Source organism: Bos javanicus, chromosome 27 (genome assembly GCF_032452875.1).
Source record: "Bos javanicus breed banteng chromosome 27, ARS-OSU_banteng_1.0, whole genome shotgun sequence".
Classification (NCBI taxonomy): Eukaryota; Metazoa; Chordata; class Mammalia; order Artiodactyla; family Bovidae; genus Bos; species Bos javanicus.
The window spans coordinates 17217134-17236874 of record NC_083894.1 but is presented as its reverse complement, the minus strand read 5'-3'; the positions used below and the strand labels follow the sequence as shown (position 1 = coordinate 17236874).

Here is a 19741-nt window from a genome sequence, read left to right as displayed (position 1 = left end):
CCCCACACCTAGTTTTAGCCACTCGGGGCTCATGGAGAGCAATCAGTTCGAGTTGTTTGGTGTCACACAACTAGATGATAGAAGAGCCTGGCCTGGAAAAAAGTCTGGACCCATCAATAAAATTTATTTCAAGGAGGATATAAAACACTGGGAAAACGAATGCCTTCAGCTAAGCCTACTTACTCCATTTTGTTGTTTAATGTGGTTTTTACCATTGCATTTTGTTGCTGTCTTGAGTCTATTTATGCATATATAAATTTGCTTTATCTGCCTTGGCTTTGTATTGTCTTTTTAGTTTGTTGAACTCACGTGTGATAAGGAACATGCTATTTGCTAATGCAAGAAACCTCCGGATATCTCGTATAGGATGCTGTCAGTAAAAGTGCCCTGGAATGTGATGTTCCAAAGGTCAGGGTTGCCTTTTGTTCATATTTATATCCTAGCCACTAGCCATATCGGTTATTTAAATGCACATTTAAATTAATTAAAATTGAATAGGTAGGATTCACTTTCTCCATTGCACTTTCTCCATTGCACTAGCTGCATTTCGAGTGCCCAACAGCTTGAAATAATTCCATTGCTCAAGTGTAACCACTGGTCGCTACCAAGTAAGGAATATCAGCAGCAGCATAGAAGTTCTCTCAGTGCTGGAGGGCTTCCCTGGTGGCTCAGCTGATAAAGAATCCGCCTGCAGTGCAGGAGACCCAGGTTCGATTGCTTGGTGGGGAAGATCCCCTGGAGAAGGGAATGGTGACCCACTCCAGTATTCTTGCCTAGAGAATTCCATGGACAGACCATGGGTCACAAAGAGCCAGAAATGACTGAGTGACTAACACTTACTTACTTAGTGCTGGTGGTAATGAGTACTACAAAGACAAACAGAATATTCGGGAGAGATTGGATGGGGGTACATATAGAGAGAGACAGTTGACAACTAGGTTAAGTGGATGGGTAAGGAGGGAGGGAGGAAGAGAAGGAGGGTAAAAGAATGAGAGAAGATGAAAGGGAGATAACTAGCTGATATTCTGAAATATTTTAGATAGGTTCTGTTGCTAGGTAATTCGGTAAGAAGTTCGCTCATCACCACCTTTCTGAGGCTTATAAAATGTCTCTGATCCACAGGATACAGAGTGGAGAAGCCGTGACTTACTATAGGCACCCTGTCACTTCAATTAATACAGCATGCCCACCTCGAGGTAGGTGCTTTGAAGCAGAGTAAGAAATAGCAGCTTTCAAATTCTTTAAGCATAAAGAAGACAAAAGATGCAGTAATGATAATTTAGGACATGAGCCTCTGGCATTCATATTATGGCATAGGGATGCAAAAACGATAAAAATGTCTGTGTACCTGTGGTTTAAGTCCATATTTATAACTTTTCCTTGAAGATTATATACTGCATTCTCATTGTTCCCATCATTTTCTTCTTGTTTTAAAATCATGTTATTGTATTATTGATAAAATTAATTTTAATATCTTACAAGCCGTTTAGCAGAGCCAATAACACCTGCTAAGTATCACACATTACCAATGAGGATTATGATCCTTGTCTAATGACTACACGCAAGACCTTTTTTCCTGAGAAACATATAAAATGAAAAAAAAAATTTTAATGAAACTTATTAGGTTACATAATCCTTTCCCAGAGTTGAATAGTTCTCCAAAGAATAGTCTCAGTGTTTCTTTCTCAGCCCAGTTGGAAATGGCCCATATAATGGAATGACTGTCTTGCTCCCTCGGGAAGTGACAATATGTAGAATTCTGAATCAGAAACATCAGATTCCTGTGCAGAGTGAGGTTTTCCCATCCTATAATAAGAAAGAACATAAACTTCCCCTCAGTGATAACACAGAAAAAGCTTTTATTAAATATCTCATAAATCTACCTTGACTTTTTGCTTTTGTCTTAAAAATTTTAATTCTTAAACATTCTGAATAATTGTTATTCAGAATGTTGGCTTCCCTAGTGGCTCAGACAGTAAAGATTCCGCCTGCAATGTAGGAAACCCAGGTTCGATCCCTGGGTCAGGACTATCCCTGGAGAAGGAAATGGCAAACCACTCCAGTATTCTTGCCTGCAAAATCCCATGAACAGAGGAACCTGCCGGGCTACAGTCCATGGGGTTGCACAGAGTCAGACATGACGGAGCAACTAACAATTCAGAATATAAATAATTCTGATGGGAAAGTACCTTACCTTTTCTTCAAGAATGATAATACTCACATGAAAATACAGCCAATTTCAGATAAAAGTTTTCATTTAGATATGTCAGTATACTGAAATATTTTAAAAACTCAATGATATGAACCATGAGGCAAATTATACCAGTATTAGTGGAGTACCATCTGGACATAACATCCATTTCTCTTCACAGCAAAGGATGCTCTCAATCCAGGGAAATATTCCAATGGATCTCTCTGTAAGTAGGAAAATTTTATTTTCGTTTTCATTCCATATGTTCTTTTCTGTATGGGTTATATGTAAAAAAGTTTTTTAATACAATTATTCAATTAAAAAGTGTAATATCTTACTATGCTACTATATGCTAATTATGGAGATGTAGGAATGAATAAGAAAGTTAGAGTTTATGATTTAGCGGAGCTTAGAATTTAGTTGTGACATAAACATCCAACACAAACTTACATGAATGTTTATTTTGTCAAAATTATAACAATAATATCATATGCATATAAACACATATGTATATGTGTATTTAGTGAAAGGCAATCATTGATTGCAAGGAGAATATAAAATAGATGGACCTTATCAGGCTGGGAGGTCAGAGGGGGGCCTCCCTTTCAAGTAGCATTTGCTGGGTAAGTATTTCCATGTGAAAAACGAAGGAAGAACCTTACAGGAAGAGGGAACAGAATGTGGAAAAGAGTCTAGAATGTTCTGGAAACGAAAAATGTATATGCCTAGGATGAAAAAGAAAGTGCTAGACTTTGTGGCTGGAGAGAGAAGCAGAGGCTGGCAAAGAGATTATTGCAGAAGAAGAGAAGCTGGAGGGGAGGAGGAGGGAATGAGAGTGGTACTGCGGAGCGTGGAGCTTCTGAGAGGTTCCGGGAGATGAGGACTCCAAGGTGCCCTGAGGAAGATGGCAAGTGACCTCAGCAAATGCCAGCTTGGTGTAGAGTGTGACTGTGGTGAGCCATCATGAGAGAAGCTAGGAGTAGATGGGCGCTGAAGAGGAGGAGACAGAAACTGTAATTAATGCTTTCAGAAAAGTTGGCTTTGAAAAGTGGAGAGAGAACTACGCTTGCAGGCATTTGCTTTGTTCTTATTTTTAAGAATGGCAAATACTAAATTAGATTTCAGTGCTGGTGGGAAAAGGTCCAGCAGATAGGGAAAAGATAGATTTAAGAAAAAATGAAAGAGAGGGGATAATTCCTAGCATAAGAAAATTACAGAAAGAATTACATTTTAGATAGTTATATTTCTTTCAAATATGATACACATATATCTGGAAAATATTCTACTCTGTGCTTTATTATGGAAATTCTCTTTGTAGTTATCTCTTTCCAAATTTAATTAATTTATTTAATTTTAATATTTAATCATCTGGCATTAAATTGTTTACTATGCATTATCCTGAAACTATTCACAATGCTCATTACTAATAATAGCTTATATTAACTTAGCATTCCCTTATTACTAACAAATTTCTAGGTCATATCATTGCTCATATAACTAATGAAATTTTGGTTTAATTGGGCATTCTCAACAGTATGTATCTATTCTTAGATGGAACCTTGTTCTTGGGACTAAAAGAACTTACATTATGCAATGGAATGAATCTCTTGATCCTTTGAATGGAGAGAGGAAAATACAGAATAATGGAGAGGGATTTGGGAAGATGGCAGCTCAATTCAGCCACCACTTGTGGTTGCTGGGACCAGCTAAGAAGAGGTCTGGTAGCAGAGAGCAAGTAGCCAAGGGCTCCCTCTGGGCCTATGGGTACAGGGTTAGAGCAGACTCTTCTCTTTTGGGAGCTAAAAGAAATCCAGAGGAACAGTGTCTAAGACCTCTGGGTGGCCATTCTAGTGAGAGATTGGCAAAAAGCTTTTCTGACCCATAAAAGCAAAAATGGCATCTGATCATTTGACTGTCTAATCATTGACTCAGGAAGGTCATGATGATCTATCAAAAATATGAAAAAGTCACAAGACCTGAATAGAGTCTCAGAATTCTCTCCACCCTTAATATCAGACGATGTGAACCTTTGAATCTGGAATATTAAAGCCTCCCCACTATCAAATGTACGCCCCCCATGGCTCAGATGCTAATGAATCTGCCTGCAATATAGGAAGCCCAGATTTGATCTCTGAGTTGGGAAGGGAATGGCTACCCACTCCAGTATTCTTGCCTGGAAAATCTCATGGACAAAGGAGCCTGGCGGGCTACAGTTCATGAGATTGCAAAGAGTCAGACACGATTGAGTGACTGACTCTACTGCTACCACTGAATGAATTGTTATATATCAGAAATCAATATCTAGAATGTATAATTTTAAAATATTTTATTGACAATGGAAGGAGGAAGAGGGTGTAGGGCAGGGGAAAGAGGAGGGATGAAAAACTTAACCTTTATGAACAGTATTATAAACTTGGTTGAACTATATTAAAGAAGAACCAAACATAGGGAAAGGTAAAAATATTTTGGATAGGAAATCTCTGCAGAATATTTTGGAAGTAAGCATTGATTTTATACAGATCCTGTGACCCTGCAGTTCTGTTCCCACATGCACAGGCCAGAGGAAGTCTGATATGTAAATACACGAAGAGACATCATCACCATCATTACTGTCATGACAATTCATGTTTACTGAGTATTTATGTACGTGTGTACATGCACGCTCAGCCATGTCCAGCTCTTTGCGACCCCATAGACTGTAGTCCACTGGGCTCTTCTGTCCATGGAATTTTCCAGGTAAGAATGCTGGCGTCGGTTGCCATTTCCTTCTCCAATTTATGTACAGGTACACCCATAAGCATATTATATGTAGTAGCTCCTTTATTACATTGCACCATTTGAAAATGCTGATGTTTGACTATTTTTGACCTACAAAAATCACAGTTACATATGCCTCAGGCGAATATTCTTTTTAATATTTCTATGAAGTAGTCAGCATTATCTTCATTTTAAAATGGGAAGCTGAGGCCCAGAGAGACTAAATAACTTTGCCAAGTTTGCTTAGCTACTGAATGGATAGCCATACATCAAATTCACAAAACCTGACACTGGAATCCATGCCCAAACCTGCGGTGCGGTACCACCTCTCAACCTGGAAAGAATGTTCACAGCAGCACACCTCAGGATAGCAATAGGCTGAAAACAATATTAAAGTCCCTTAACAAGGGAACAGATAAATAACTAGTTGTGTATTCGTAGAATACGAAGTACCCAAAATGAATAAACTAGAGTTCCTCATCTCCACGTTAAGTGGAAAAAAGCGTTTCCATGAAGGTTAAAAACATTTAAGATAGTGTTATATTTTGTTGAGGGACAAAGATGTATATGACACACAGATTCTTCCCCACAAATGAGAAGCCCCAGGCTAGGGTAATGGTTAATGCATGTGTAGAGGATGTCACTGGGGGAAGGATGAGGAAGAAATGTCAGCTGTATTGATAATATTTTAGTTTTAGTGAACTGGTTGGGTACATGAATGCTTGTGGTCTCATTCTTAAGGCAACTCTGCAGTCAGAGAGAGAGAGAGAGAGAGAGAGAGAAATACCCACAAAAAGATATTCTCAGAGAATGTTATGAGGAATGAAAAACTTGATAAGAGTGGGGGCAGTAAAAAAAAGACAGCATTAAACATTTCAAAGATGTACACAGGGAGTACGATATGATCTCATGTATGTAAAATTAATCTGTATTTACTTGCATGTTCACAAGAGAAGCATGAAGTAGAGAGGCCAAGATCTTAACAGAGATTGTGCCAGTGTGATAACATTTCAAAGTGACTTTTACAGTTTTCTTACAATTTTGTACAATTTTCAAGTATTTTGCACTTACTTATATGCAGTCAGAAAAAGTTATAGCATTGTAGACAGAGAGGCTTGAGAAAGCTAGGTGGGAAGATGGACTCAAACTTTCAGTAAGGCAGATAAATGCTGGCTTCTCTTTCATTTAGGCTTCCCTGGTAGTTCAGATGGTAAAGAATCTGCCTGCAAGGTGGGAGACCCAGGTTCGATCCCTGGGTTGGGAAGATCCCCTGGAGAAGGGAATGGCAACCCACTCCAGTATTCTTGCCTAGAGAATTCCACGGACTGAGGGGCCTGGCTGGGTGCAGTCCATTGGATCATAAAGAGTCAGACACGACTGAATGACTAACACTTATCTCTCTCATTTAGAAGTGATAGACAGTATTTCCCACCAAGATCACTCATCTGGTTCAAATTCCATGTCTTATGGGACACCATCTAATTAATTAGCTAACGATCTCCCTAGGAATGTTTGGGCTAGGGATCTATCTTCTTCTACGGTGTGCTTATATCTTTGACAGGCATGGGAGCTTTTTATTTTCCTTTTTTTTTACAATTTCTATTTTTCATTAGAGGATAATTTACAATGTTGTGATGGTTTATGCCATACGTCAGCATGAATCAGCTGTAAGTATACATATGTCCCCTCCGTCTTGATCCCTTCTACCTCCGCCCCCATCCCAACCCTCCAGGTCATCATAAAGCACTGGCTTTGCGCTCCCTGAGAACCAAAAGGGAGCAGTAGCATCGAAACGTGTGCACTACCATATGTAAAATAGACAGCCAGTGGGAATTTGCTATATGAAGCAGGGAACCCAAAGCCCGTTTTTTTAAACTGGAATGGTTGGGGGGTGGGGAAGGGAGAAGCAGCTTAGGGGTCCAGGAGGAAGGGAGAATTTTAAATTCAGAGTTACAAATACATAGATTTTTGGAAGGATAAATAACGTTAGGGACGAATTATATAGGAGGAGAGCACCGGGTGAGGGATTTGAAGTTCTAAGTGGGGCTAGAATGAGGTTCTATCCTTCCCTCATGGGAAAGGGGTCTACTCCATACACGCCCCTTGAACTGCCTTGGACTGCCCTAGAGAAGACCAGAACCTGGCCAGTCTCTTTTTCATGAAGTTGAGATGAGCACAGAAACAGAACTATCTCCTTGCCCAGATGGTAAGGTACGAGATGTGTTAGAGAGGAAGCCATTCTTTCTACCTTGCCTGGAACCTGATGATTCTTTGTCACCATAGGGACAGGGCTTCGCCAGCATATGGAGTCAGCATCTTGCAGGGTCAGTGCATTTCTCAAGAAGGGCAGATGAGAGGTAAACTTCCCCAGATGAATTCCCAGGGAGCCAGAGCAAAGTGGCCAGTAAAGTGGAAGGGAGGTTTGGTCTCCTGCTGACAGATGAGGTTGTGAGCAATTGCTTTGAGAACTTTTAAAGATGACTGGAAGACTTAGGGGAGCAAATTTCTAATAACAGGAAGATGGTTGGTTGGTTCATAAAAAAAGAATGTGTATCATTGTGTACGCAAAAATAGATCATGGTTAGAAGTACCAATATGGGTTACCCTTATTTGGCTAAATTTGTAACTAGGTATTGTCTAATGAAGAATGTTAGCAGTGCTTTTTAGTATTGTGAGGATTACTCTTCACAATGTTAAAAAGTTAGGAGAATTGTCTGAGTTTAACTTTTTTAAAATCATGAAATGAGTGAAAGAATAATAGTGTGAGAGACGATAAGAGCCAGAGTGAGAGACAGATAAAGACATGGAGAAAGAAAGAACATTAGTTACACATAGAAGCAGACGGGATGAGGAAGAAAAATGAAGACCCATAATAGCTCTTCAATCTGTCTTTATAGAAGTAAACAATCATTAATAGTGAAAACACAGAGCTGAAACTTTAGAGCTGAAAGGAGGCTTAGTTTTCATAAATTCCAGAAAGCTCATTATACTGATTAGGAAACACAGTCTAAAGACTTCCTTAGAAGAAGAGTCTCAGACTGAACAGATTTCTGTTGAATGTCATGTATTAACTTAAGGCTTAATATATGTATTGTTAGCATTTTCCAAATTGGGTTTTCAGCAAATTAGTAGCAAATGAATCATCCATAATTACCGGAGTTGAATTAAAGGAGAGTATTTTCCTACTTAAAAGGTAGGCTGGGGTCAATTTTATGGCAGTGTTATTTATGTTTATGTGTAAAGACATCTGGTGGCCTGAAAATTCCATTTCCATTTCCAAGCCTTTTATATTTTCCACAAGTTGAAATTCCTGGTTCCTGCTAAATTCATTAGAACTGTTATATAGGTGAAAGGAAAGGATATAATAGAAATGGTAAGTGAAAACCTGTCATGAAGTCACTTTTGTGACCCCGTGGACTATGTATAGCCCGCTGGGCTCCTCTGTCCATGGGATTCTCCAGGCAAAAACAGTGGAGTGGGTTGCCATGCCCTCCTCCAGGGGATCTTCCCAAATCAGGGTTCGAACCCAGGTCTGCTGAAGTGGCAGGAGGATTCTTTACCACTGAGCCACCAGGGAAGCAGGGTATTAGAATTCAAAGGAAGGTAGAATAACAGAGCAGACTGAGGGGAATATGGATGAGAAGAATTATCCTCATCTTCAGAATGGAGAAGCTAAGGCACAAAGTTAAATGAGACAGTGACATGTGCGCCACAGGTGGATGGGAAATGCTGTCTTAGAGTAGTTTTAATTTGCTTTTCTCTGGTTGCTAACATGTTTGAAAGTGTTTTCCTCTGTGAGGCATCATTTGTGCTTTCCTTTATTGAGAAACCCCTTATCTTTTGCCAATTGCTGCATTATTTGTCATTTAAAAAAATTCATTTGTAAGAATCCTTTATATGCTCTTCATACCAAACCTTTGTTGGTTTTGTGTTTTGCAAACACATGCTTGCTATTTGAGGCATGTGCCTTCACTTTTTAAAGGTTTCTTTTCATGACCAGAAGTTCTTTACTTTAACATAGTGTAATTATCAGTCTTTATTTTATGGTTGCCTTTTATGTCCTTTTCAATATCCTATCCGGAGATATTTTTTTATTGTCTTTCAAAAGCTTGTGCTTTTGCCTGAAACATATAATTCTTTAATCTGCCTTAAAGTTACACATGGAGAGGATATGAAGTAGAAATATAATTTTTATTATTTTGTATCTACAACTAAATGTGCTCATACCATTTCTGAACAGTCTGTCCTTTACCATTGTACTACAAGCCCCATTTCATGAAGGATCAGATTTCTAAATGTGAGAGTTTATTCCTGTAGTTTCCATTCTCCTTTCTTGCGTCTTATTTGTCTATCTCTAGACAAATATCATGCTATCTTAATTACCTTTGCTTCACAGTAAGGTTCAATATATCTGATAATAGGGCTTCCCTGTTGGCTCAGATGGTAAAGAATCTGCCTACAATGCAGGAGACCTGGGTTCGATCCCTGGGTTGGAAAGATCCCCTGGAGAAGGAAATGGCAATCCAGCATTCTTGCTTGGAGAATTACATGGACAGGGGAGCCTGGAGGGCTCTACAGACCATGGAGTCTCAAACGGTTGAACACGACTGAGCAACCTTCACTTCACTTCACTATCTGATAATAAACCCCTACCTTCCTTGGCCCTTTACTACATAAATTTTAGAATCAGCTTGTCAGATTATAGGTAAAAAATTTTTGTGTCATTATATTGAATTTGTAGATAAATTTGGGGGGAATGGACATTTTTATGATGTTGAGTCCTTAAAATTTAGATATAGTTTCTAATGGGAAAGACATTATTTTCCTAGGCCAACAGGCATGATTTTTTTTAATATTAAAATTAATTTATATCTGAAGTTAAACTTAGTAAAACTGAATTTTAAACAGAATGAACATTTATAAAAATCTGAAACTCCTCTAATTCTAGAAGCCAAGGAGCAGTTTACAAAACTGAGACACATTTTACAAAGCATTCCTTACCTGAGACCCTTGTCCTTTTAAAATTCACTGAGTTATAAGAAGAGAGAATCAGCTTTTATAATTTTAAGGAGCTTAATTCATCTGGTTTAAGTTCACTGATACTAAGCTGATATAAAAGCTGTTTCTTCTAGGCTGCTAGAAGTCTGTCTTTTTAGTTGAATTTTGATTCCGGTATGGAATTGCTTTTTTTTTAAGCTACATTTTTCTGAAAATGCATATATTTTGAGCAACAATTTCCTCCAAACATCCTCTTATTTATGCGTTTCTGATTTTGTGCATTCCTCTCATGGTGAGATGAACAAGCAGCTGAACTTAAAAGGGTCAAAACTTCAGAAGCCCTTTTTCTTGAAATGCAGGGCCCGAATTCACTTACAGAGTCAAAACTGGTCCAGAGTTCTTACTTTCATCGTTCATGTGTTTCCATAAGCAAAGCTTCCTATTCCCTAAATCCCATAGTCGGAAAGCAGCTCTTCCAGCCTGGCTAAATATGGGGTATGTCAACCAGTCTCCCTCTTCATCTGGGTGGGTGGTACCTTGAGAGTGTTAGTTGACCCTACCCTTGGCACTGACGTCAGACCTGTCACTGGTTCAGATGCCAACTGAACTCATGAGATGCTTCATCTCTTCTTCCATGGAAGTGACTTCAGTCATTGGGAGAAACAGAAAACTACTTATTATGTGAAACTTTTGGACCCATAGGCGTGTGGGGTGTTTTGAAGAAGACTGAGATCTCATGGCTAGGGATCCATGGCAGTAGAAGGAGACAAAGGAAAACTGCCAGTGGAATCCTCTTAGGGGGATGTAGCTAAGAGAAAATTGGTTTTACTTACACTTGGTAGATGCAGAAAAAATATTTGTTGATAACAGCCAATCTTCAAAACTGTATTTCTACCAAAAACCAATTCAGAATTTTCAGAAAACCATTGAAAGACATAGTGATATAGAGGAAATTGAGTTTTACTTCTTAAAGCAAGTTTTCTCTATCTCTTTGATTGTCCCCATCAATTTTAGATTTGGATTTGCAGCAATAGATTTGTGGAGGCTCATTTTTTTTTCCTTCCTGACTCTATGGCTACAATTTATTCAACAAGTCTGCACCTTGGGTTATGACTGTATGGATCTGCCAACTAGATTTCCCTAGGGTGAAGTAGCTAGATCTGAAAACTTTTATCTTGTAATGCACTCAAGCTTTTGCTAAGAAGTATCATTATTTACTGAAGTAGTAAATATAAAATGCTAACTATATTAAATTATTTGCCCCCAAATGGGTAGAACATAGAAAAAAGTTAAACACACATTTCTATTTAAGTTCATTATATCTTAGGCAGTGGATGTGAAGTTATTTCCGTTACTGTTAATCCAACCCTGTCTTTTCTTAATCATTAAAGGAAAAGATTTTCTTTTTTTTCCTCTTCAGGCATCAACAATTCCAGAGGCCTAAACTATCATAATACTTTTTGGCTATTTCAAATAGCCAAATCACAAATCTTTCTTACTTCAAGTACTTTAGCTTTTATAGGAATTTAATGATATTTAATGGATTTCTTAGGCTTATCCAGAAGATGATTTTGGTTTGTCCAGTTGGCACTCTCAGCACTGGTATATTCTCTTTACCCTGTCTCCACAAAAGGACCTCCCTTCCCTCCTCCTTACTTTTTTTGCATTGGTTATCTGCTTCCTTTCATTTTGGAATAAAACTGGAACATTTAATAGGTAGATAAATGCAATTTTGTTGTTTTGATTACAATCAGCAGGGTTTTTTTTTTCCCCTGATGCCTATACTACCATGTCACTTACTCTAATTCAGGGCTAAGGCCTTTTATATGCTATAGTTCAATAATTAAGATTATGAAACAGCCAGCCTAGGAGATTAATAACACATATTTAAACTTACTTCTTAATGGGGCTTTGCATTTTTCTCTCTCTGGCCGTCATAAAATTCAATCAGATAGAACATTTTAAATGTTATATTCAGGACTTTTCCTCTGTTCTCTCGTTTTGATCCTCACTTGATATGTCTGTTTTTCTTATTTCCTTCGTTGAACAGAAACAGTAGCTAACTTCTCTGTAGTTCAGAAGATATTAATGGCACTTTTTAAAGGTTAAATGATAGCCATATAGGGTTATAAATTGTAGGTTAAAGTGTATGATCAGTTGCTAAAATAGAAAATACAATTTGGGGCTTTTTAGTTGTAGAAAAACAATTACATATAAACCACTATGATTTCTATTAAAAAAAAAAAACATTTTCTATCACAAATCAAAGGCACAAAACCATAATATGTCAGCATTAGCAGTATTTTGGCAAAAATGCACTTTTTCAAAGTCTAAAGCTTGCATTGCTTTTAAATGATAATGAAGTGGCTCTTAGGCCCAGTAAGAAACCCTCTTCAGATGGTCTATAGCTTTAGAAATGCTTTAAAGCATCAATATTCTCTGCAGAAGTCTGGTCTTTTAAAATTGCAAATTGGAAAGGCATAACAAATGTCTTCCTGATGGTCAAGTTTTAGGAAAATTAAAAATGTGGAGATTAGCATATGATAGTACAAATCCAGGAATGGTTGTTTTTAATCCTTCTGTTCCATACACAGGTTTTAGAAGTTAGAAATTACAACACTTTGATTAACAAATAACGTTATAAGGTAGATATGTATCTTTTTCACAGGGAGATGTTGTGAAATTAAGAACCAGAAATCTTTGTAAGTCTAGCTTAGTGCTAAGCATGCTGTTTGGTCTCAAAAATCAAGAGATAATTAATATTTTGCAGTCTGTTGTTACTGTTTGTTTTCTCCTCACTTATTGCATAGTTCTTTTTAAATAAGCAGAATCATCTGAGTCTAGAATCTCTTCCTACCCATTTAGAACTCCAACATTTATGTGTCACTCAAGTAATTTATGGATGCAGGAGCCAACATGTGTCTTCACGTGACCGATTTTCTTTCTTAGGGCAACTGGGCAAAATTGGAAGTTAGGTTATTTGTCTTTGGTGTTTTAGCCTGGATGCCTGGAAAGCATCATGCTGCCTCCCAACCCCCACCTCCATTTGCTCCTCTGATCTTCTCAGGAAAGGCTCCCCCCCTCCCCAATCCTCACCAGAGTATGCCCGGTGCTGATAGACAAAGGAAAATTTTTGATGTCTTTGAAATATCAGACTCTTTATTCCACTATTATTCAAGATAAACTTTGGGTGGCCTTACTATTTCTCAAGATATACTTGCCAGTTCTGGGACAATTTCCAGACCTGGCGTATTTCTGACTCTCTGGAGACCAAATATTCTGGTTTCTTTGGGACTATCCCAACACAATTATTAATAGTGCCTCTTGCAGAATCAGAAGTTTCTGTTTGAACAATAAAGTATATGGCTGCCTTAGCTATAGATCAATACTTAATTTCAATTTCTGTAAAAGAACAAGTAAGTTGAGGCCTGGGAAGAGAATATTGGTTTTAATGATTCAACACTTTGCTGGTATTTGAGAAAGCAGATTAATTGGGGATTTGGGGGCTTGAACTGAAATGAAATGAGTTGAAAAGTGAGTGAGATGCAAGGAAAGGATCATACCTGGAGAGGAAGGTAGGTTCTTTCACAATTAATCAAATCAAGTCACATTGTGCATTTCCATAATAACCCATATCATTGCTCTCAATCATAGCCTACCAGCAGCTCAATTATTTTTCTTTGTTGAATCTCCTATCTCATTGTCAGTCCCCTCCATATCTATTCAGGCTGTACACTAGAAGCTACAGAATCTTGCTTCATTTTTCTTTCCCACAAAATTACTCTTTTGTTTCTGTCTCTTCCAATTCTGTCATAAGATCTGAGTCAGAGACTCTCATTGGTTTTGCCACTGCTAGGGGTGTTGTCATAACCTTCTAACTAACTAGTTTCCATGTGTGTTCAGTCACTCAGTTGTGTCTGACTCTCCACAACCCCATGGACTGTAGCACACCAAGCTTCCCTATCTTTCAATACCTCCTGGAGCTTGCTCAAACTCATGTCCCTTGAGTCAGTGGTCCCATACAACCATCTCATCCTCTGCCACCCCCCTTCTCCTTTGGCCTTCAATCTTTCTTAGCATCAGGACTTTTTCCAGTCAGTTGGCTCTTCGCATCAGGTGACCAAAGTATTGGAGTTTCAGCTTCAGCATCAGTCCTTCCAATGAATATTCAGGACTGATTTCCTTTAGGATTGACTGGTTTGATCTCCTTGCTGTCCAAGGGACTCTCTAGAGCCTTTTCCAGCACCACAGTTTGAAAGCATCCATTCTTTGGTGCTTTTAATTTGTCTTCCATGCTATTGACTGTTATTTCCTGGAAAAATATGTATCATGTCCTAACCTGCTTTAAAACTTCTGTGTGCTTACTGTTGCCAATAAAGTAAAGATCTAGCTGCTTAATAGGGTATAAAAGAGCTTTCAAAATCTGGTTTCAAAGTCCATTTTCAATTGTAGCCATTCCCATCTCCAAGTTCTTGTCCTGCTCTGCACTAAACTGAAACTCAGGCCATGCTAAAGTCTGTTAGTTCCTACAGACACCTTCTCTCTGTTTCTTTGCCAGAATGTCCTTTTCTTTCTCATTGCACTCCCATCTTTCTATGCTTCATGTATGTCCAGATAGGCTTCAAGACCCAACTCAAATATTATCTTCACTCTGAAGCTTTTTCCAACTCTTTTTTAAAGCAGAAGTTTGTGTTACCTGTGCACTTTAAAAATGCTTCTATTCTAATGCTGACAATGAAGGCCCTGATTGGTGACTGTCTTACTTTTCTGTTATCAAACTTCTGAGGGCAGCAACAAAGTTTTGTGTGTTTCTGTATGGACAGAACTTAAGAAATTCTAGTACATGATTAGACCTCATTCTGTATTTGTTAATGAAGATTAAGACTCATCATACATTTCACCTGGAGTTCTTTGTATCTACTTTTTACCTCTATTGAAAACCACATATTCACTTTTTTATTTTATATGGACTCTAGTTCCCTTCAGTCTTATCAGTATGTCTTTTTGTTTCTCAAACTTAAGAAGTTGCGGAGTCCCAAGGTAATCTCAAGGATTCTACTGATCCCAGTTGGAAGAATATAACATAAATTAATCTAAATATTTTAGATGATCATTTATCACTGTGTGATAATATACAACAATATCTGTGGTGCGTACTGAAATTTCATAGCAATATACAACCAGAAGATGGTCCTCTAGATGATTGAGAAAATGCTCATATTAATTTTCAAAGAATTTTGTCAAAATTAAATATAAGATAAAAATTACTCAGATCCCTAGCAGATCTCCCAAGGCTATTTTGAGAATCACTGCACTGTGGAGAGTTCCCTTCTACTCCTGTGCACTGCCAGTTTATTATTCAGAGAACACAGCAAGGGTCACCAAGTAGATACTATGGATATTTGCCTACAGAGGGAATGTATCCCATCCTCCCAGTCACAGCTCACCAAAGAAGAAACACAGTTTGAGGAATAGAAATAAGAAGAAGAGAGAGTGAGTGGAGAGGAGGCAAGAACAGGTGAAGGAAGGGGGCCCACAGAAGTAGACAGGGAACTGGCGTGGCTCTGGACAGAGGCCGGGCACATGTCCTGCTTGATGGATTTGTCAGGGACACAGCGCACCGTGGTCTGCCTTGAGCCACCTGCTCTGATGTGTCTACACCTTTCTGCTTAGTCAGAAAAATTGTACTGTTCAACATTAAGAGTCTATTTCTTGCTTTAGATGGAAATGTCATCTCTAGAAATTCTCTGTAAAAAGATTCCTATTTTACAGGAAAAATTAAAAAAGACCAAGCATTCTGGTTAATTTACTACAGTGATTTGTTAGTTTAGATCGACTCCCTTTTAGCCAGCTACAGTCTTCCGAGGTACAAGGAATTGAAGCTGTGACTCATAACAGTAACAACAACAAACATAATAATGCATCACATTTTCTAAAAGCCTAAGTGCCAGGGAATGTTCTATATTTTACATATGTGAAATCATCTAGTCTGTAAAAATAACTCTGTGATTAGGTGCTGTTATAACTCTCGTTTTAGAGACGGAGGAACTGCCAAGAATCACATCTACTGATTCTGCCATTATGTTCATCCAGTCTCTTTTCAACAGAACCCTTGGTCATGAAGAAGACTAAAGATAAGGACAGGCTGCCTTGGAAGAAGCACATCTGTACAGTTGTAAATTCTGAGCATATACCTTATGATCAGTTTGACCAAAATAAACATTCATGCAATTTTAAATATACATTTATTAAGCTCAAACTTAGAGGCACTGGGCTAGGGGCTGAGACTAGACAGATGCAATAGAAATAATAATTGAGAAATATATGTGCAAACCCCTTGTATATGAAGAGCAGTGTATCTTCAAGGAGCAATGTTTCAAGCAAAAGGCTTTCACTCTGTCCCTCAAGCTTCTAGTCTATGATTTCCACCCCATCAAGGAATTTACTAAGCAAAAGCATTTTCACTTCAAAATAGGTTCTTTCTATTTCTTCGTTCTGAAGACTGAAACTCTTCTGATTGCTTGCATTTCGATGGAATTGACCAGAGAAGGTTGGCGTGCACTTAGATAACACTTATATTTGTCCATTCAAAAAATTTTCTTGAGCACCTATCTGCCAGGCTTTGCTCAGTGCGATGTAGATAGCAGTGAGCAAGACAGAAATGGTTCTGAGTCTCATGGAGTTTGCTGTATAACATGTGCTTTGGTGGGCTACCACTAAGCAAAAAACATCTGCCATAAATCAACAAAGTTATTAATTTCGACTTCTAGCCGTAAGGTGGCACACCTCCAGTGATTTATTGTGCAGGAACTGCCCTTGCTATGCATGTTCCTGCAAAGTCTCATTAGGACCTTTAAACTAAAAATATCTGATCCAACTAAATTTTGGAAAAGGAAACTATTATTTGAAGAATTCATTTTCAGCAGCTGAGTGCCTCAGGAAGTTAGTAATGCCCAATGGAGCTTTATGCTTCTGGTCTTCTCATTTGAAAGCAGCAGAGGTTGGAACAGTTCTTAGTTATTAACATCTAATGGCTGTTTTGTGACTTCTCAAGTGCATTGGACTCCTCCTCCCAAGTCCCAGGGAATGGAAAGATACTTATTTGAATTTAATTAACTCAGAGGAGAGTCAGCCTAAAGGATAATGATTGAATATACTTAGTACTGAATGTTCCTACATCTTCCCTAAAACTTAATGATGGATTTGTTGGACTGCTAATTGCCAGGAATATATGGAATAGAAGCCCTGTGGAGAAGTAAAGCCAAAGTCAGGAAGTATCTGTCACCACCATTCTCCCTCTGCCATTAAGTTACAGTCTCACCTCTGTCTGTATCCGTCTTAACACAGAATCCCCTTTGCAGAAGTTACCCCTTAATGTTCCAGATAGAAGCTCCCTGAAATGTAGAAAAGAAGGACAATGAATGAGACTTCGAATCTGTGCTTTTTCTTAGAGGCGACTTCTCAGTCTATCTTTCTCTTCTAAATGTCTGTAACACACATGTTACTTTGCTAATTGAAAAGATACTTCCATTTTTATAAGTCTTGAATAACTTCCTTTTTGATCACTCAAATTCATATCTAGGTTAATGAGATGCTGTACATAAATTCCATGTTGTTTTGTAGATGCTATCAAAAGCTGTCATAGTAATTTGTTCACAGATTTATTCATTCTCAAATATTTATTGCAGATATGCTGTGTGTCAGGCATTGTGTGACAAAGCGCAGGCATACCAGTGAACAAAGGGAAAGTGAATTCGCTCAGTCGTATCCGACTCTTTGCGACCCCATGGACTGCAGTCCACCAGGCTCCTCTGTCCATGGGATTTTCCAGGCAAGAGTACTAGAGTGGGGTGCCATTGCCTTCTCCAGGAGATCTTCCTGACCCAGGGATTGAACCCAGGTCTCCCGCATTGCGGGCAGACGCTTTACCATCTGAGCCACCAGGGAAGATTTCAGTGAACAGTGAACAAGAGAGATATAATTACTACTCTTTTGAGTTTACAAACTCACACATGTATTTATTTACTCGCCTATTTAACTAGTATGTATCATATGCTAGATCCCGTTTAAGGGACCTGGGAAGATTCCAAAATAAATAAGAAAACATTCTAAGGAACAAATGCAGGAACATTGTAAGGAACAAATTATGGGGATAAATTTTACTTCAGTTTATACAAAAGGTGTTCAGGTTGATTGCTGGTGCTGTTAAACAGGTTAGAAGATGAAGGAGAAGAACTAGCTTCAGGGCAGGTTTAGGGGAGACAAAACAGCAAAAATAGTGGAAGGATAAGGAAGCCACAGAGTTTGATTTGAGATGATATATCCACGTGTGTCCTTTTCTACTCAAATGAGAGACCATGAGCTTCTCCAATCTCAAGAAAGAACTGATGTCTTCATTAATGCATATGTTAGATATTATTTATTTTTTATTCTAAATCTTGTTCCCAAAGGAGTTTTAGTAGCTTAAAATGCCATGTAGAATAAAGTAAGATAAAATAAAGATGAGAATACAAGGGATGTGGCGGGCATTTCTTGTCTTTGGAGAAAATCTTTCTCCCAAATTAAAAACCATTCTTTTCTGCTACATGTATCTCTGGAGCTTCCTGGATCTCATCCTATCTAAAGTCTGATTGTTTAACTTTTTCTTTGTTTTCCAGACCTTACAAATTTTTTTTTTTTCTTCCTTAAATCGGTTAGATTTTGGCTCTTCTGGTTTCAACCATAGAATACCTGATTTTAAAGAAGTTCCTAAAGGTGGTTGTTGTTCTTCAGTTGCTAAGTCGTGTCCAACTCTTTGTGACCCCATGGACTACAACACACCAGGCCTCCCTGTCCTTCACTGTCTCCCTGAGCTTGCTCAAACTCATGTCCATTGAGTCAGTGATGTCATTCAACCATCTCATCTTATGTCACCCCCTTTTCCTCTTGCCTTCAATATTTCCTAGCATCAGGGTCTTTTCCAGTGAGTCGGCTCATCTCATCAGGTGGCCAAAGTATTGGAGCTTCAGCAGCAGTTCTTCCATTGAATACTCAGGATTGATTTCCTTTACAATTGACTGGTTTGATCTCCTTGCTGTCCAGGGGACTCCCAAGAGTCTTCTCCAAAACCAGTTTGAAAATCCATTCTTTGCTGCTCAGCCTTCTTTATGGTCCAACTCCCACATTCATACATGACTATTGGAAAAACCATAGCTTTGACTATATGGACCTTTGTCAGCAAAGTGACATCTCTACTTTTTAATACACTGTCTAGGTTTGTCATAGCTTTTCTTCCAAGGAGCAAGTATGTTTTAATTTCATGGCTGCAGTCAACATCTACAGTGATTTTGGAGCCCAAGAAAATAAAGTCTGTTGCTGATTCTATTGTTTCCCCATCCACTGACATGAAGTGATGGGACCGGATGCCATGATCTTAGTTTTTTGAGTGTTGTGTTTTAAGCCAACTTTTTCACTGTCCTCTCTCATCTTCATCAAGAGGTTCTTTAGTTCCTCTTCACTTGCTGCCATAGGGTGGTGTCATCTACATATCTGAGATTGTTGATATGTCTCCCAGCAATCTTGGATCCAGTTTGTGAGTCATCCAGCCCAGCGTTTCTCATGATGTACTCTGCGTATAAGTTAAATAAGCAGGGTGACAATATACAACCTTGACGTACTCCTTTCCTAATTTTGAACAAGTCCATGGTTCCATGGCCAGTTCTAACTGTTGCTTCTTGTCCTACTACAGGTTTATCAGGAGGCAGGTAATGTGGTCTGGTATTCCCATCTCTTTAAGAATATTCCACAGTTTGTTGT

At 38.4% G+C, this 19741-nt stretch overlaps 1 long non-coding RNA gene across 1 annotated transcript; it reads left to right on the top strand.

Moving 5' to 3' along the window:
* Window positions 1–300: 300 nt before the first annotated feature.
* LOC133240131 (uncharacterized) lies at window positions 301–2415 on the top strand. The gene is made up of 3 exons (XR_009734123.1): window positions 301–408; window positions 1123–1196; window positions 2373–2415. It is a non-coding gene; the product is annotated as an uncharacterized LOC133240131 (long non-coding RNA).
* Window positions 2416–19741: the final 17326 nt, after the last annotated feature.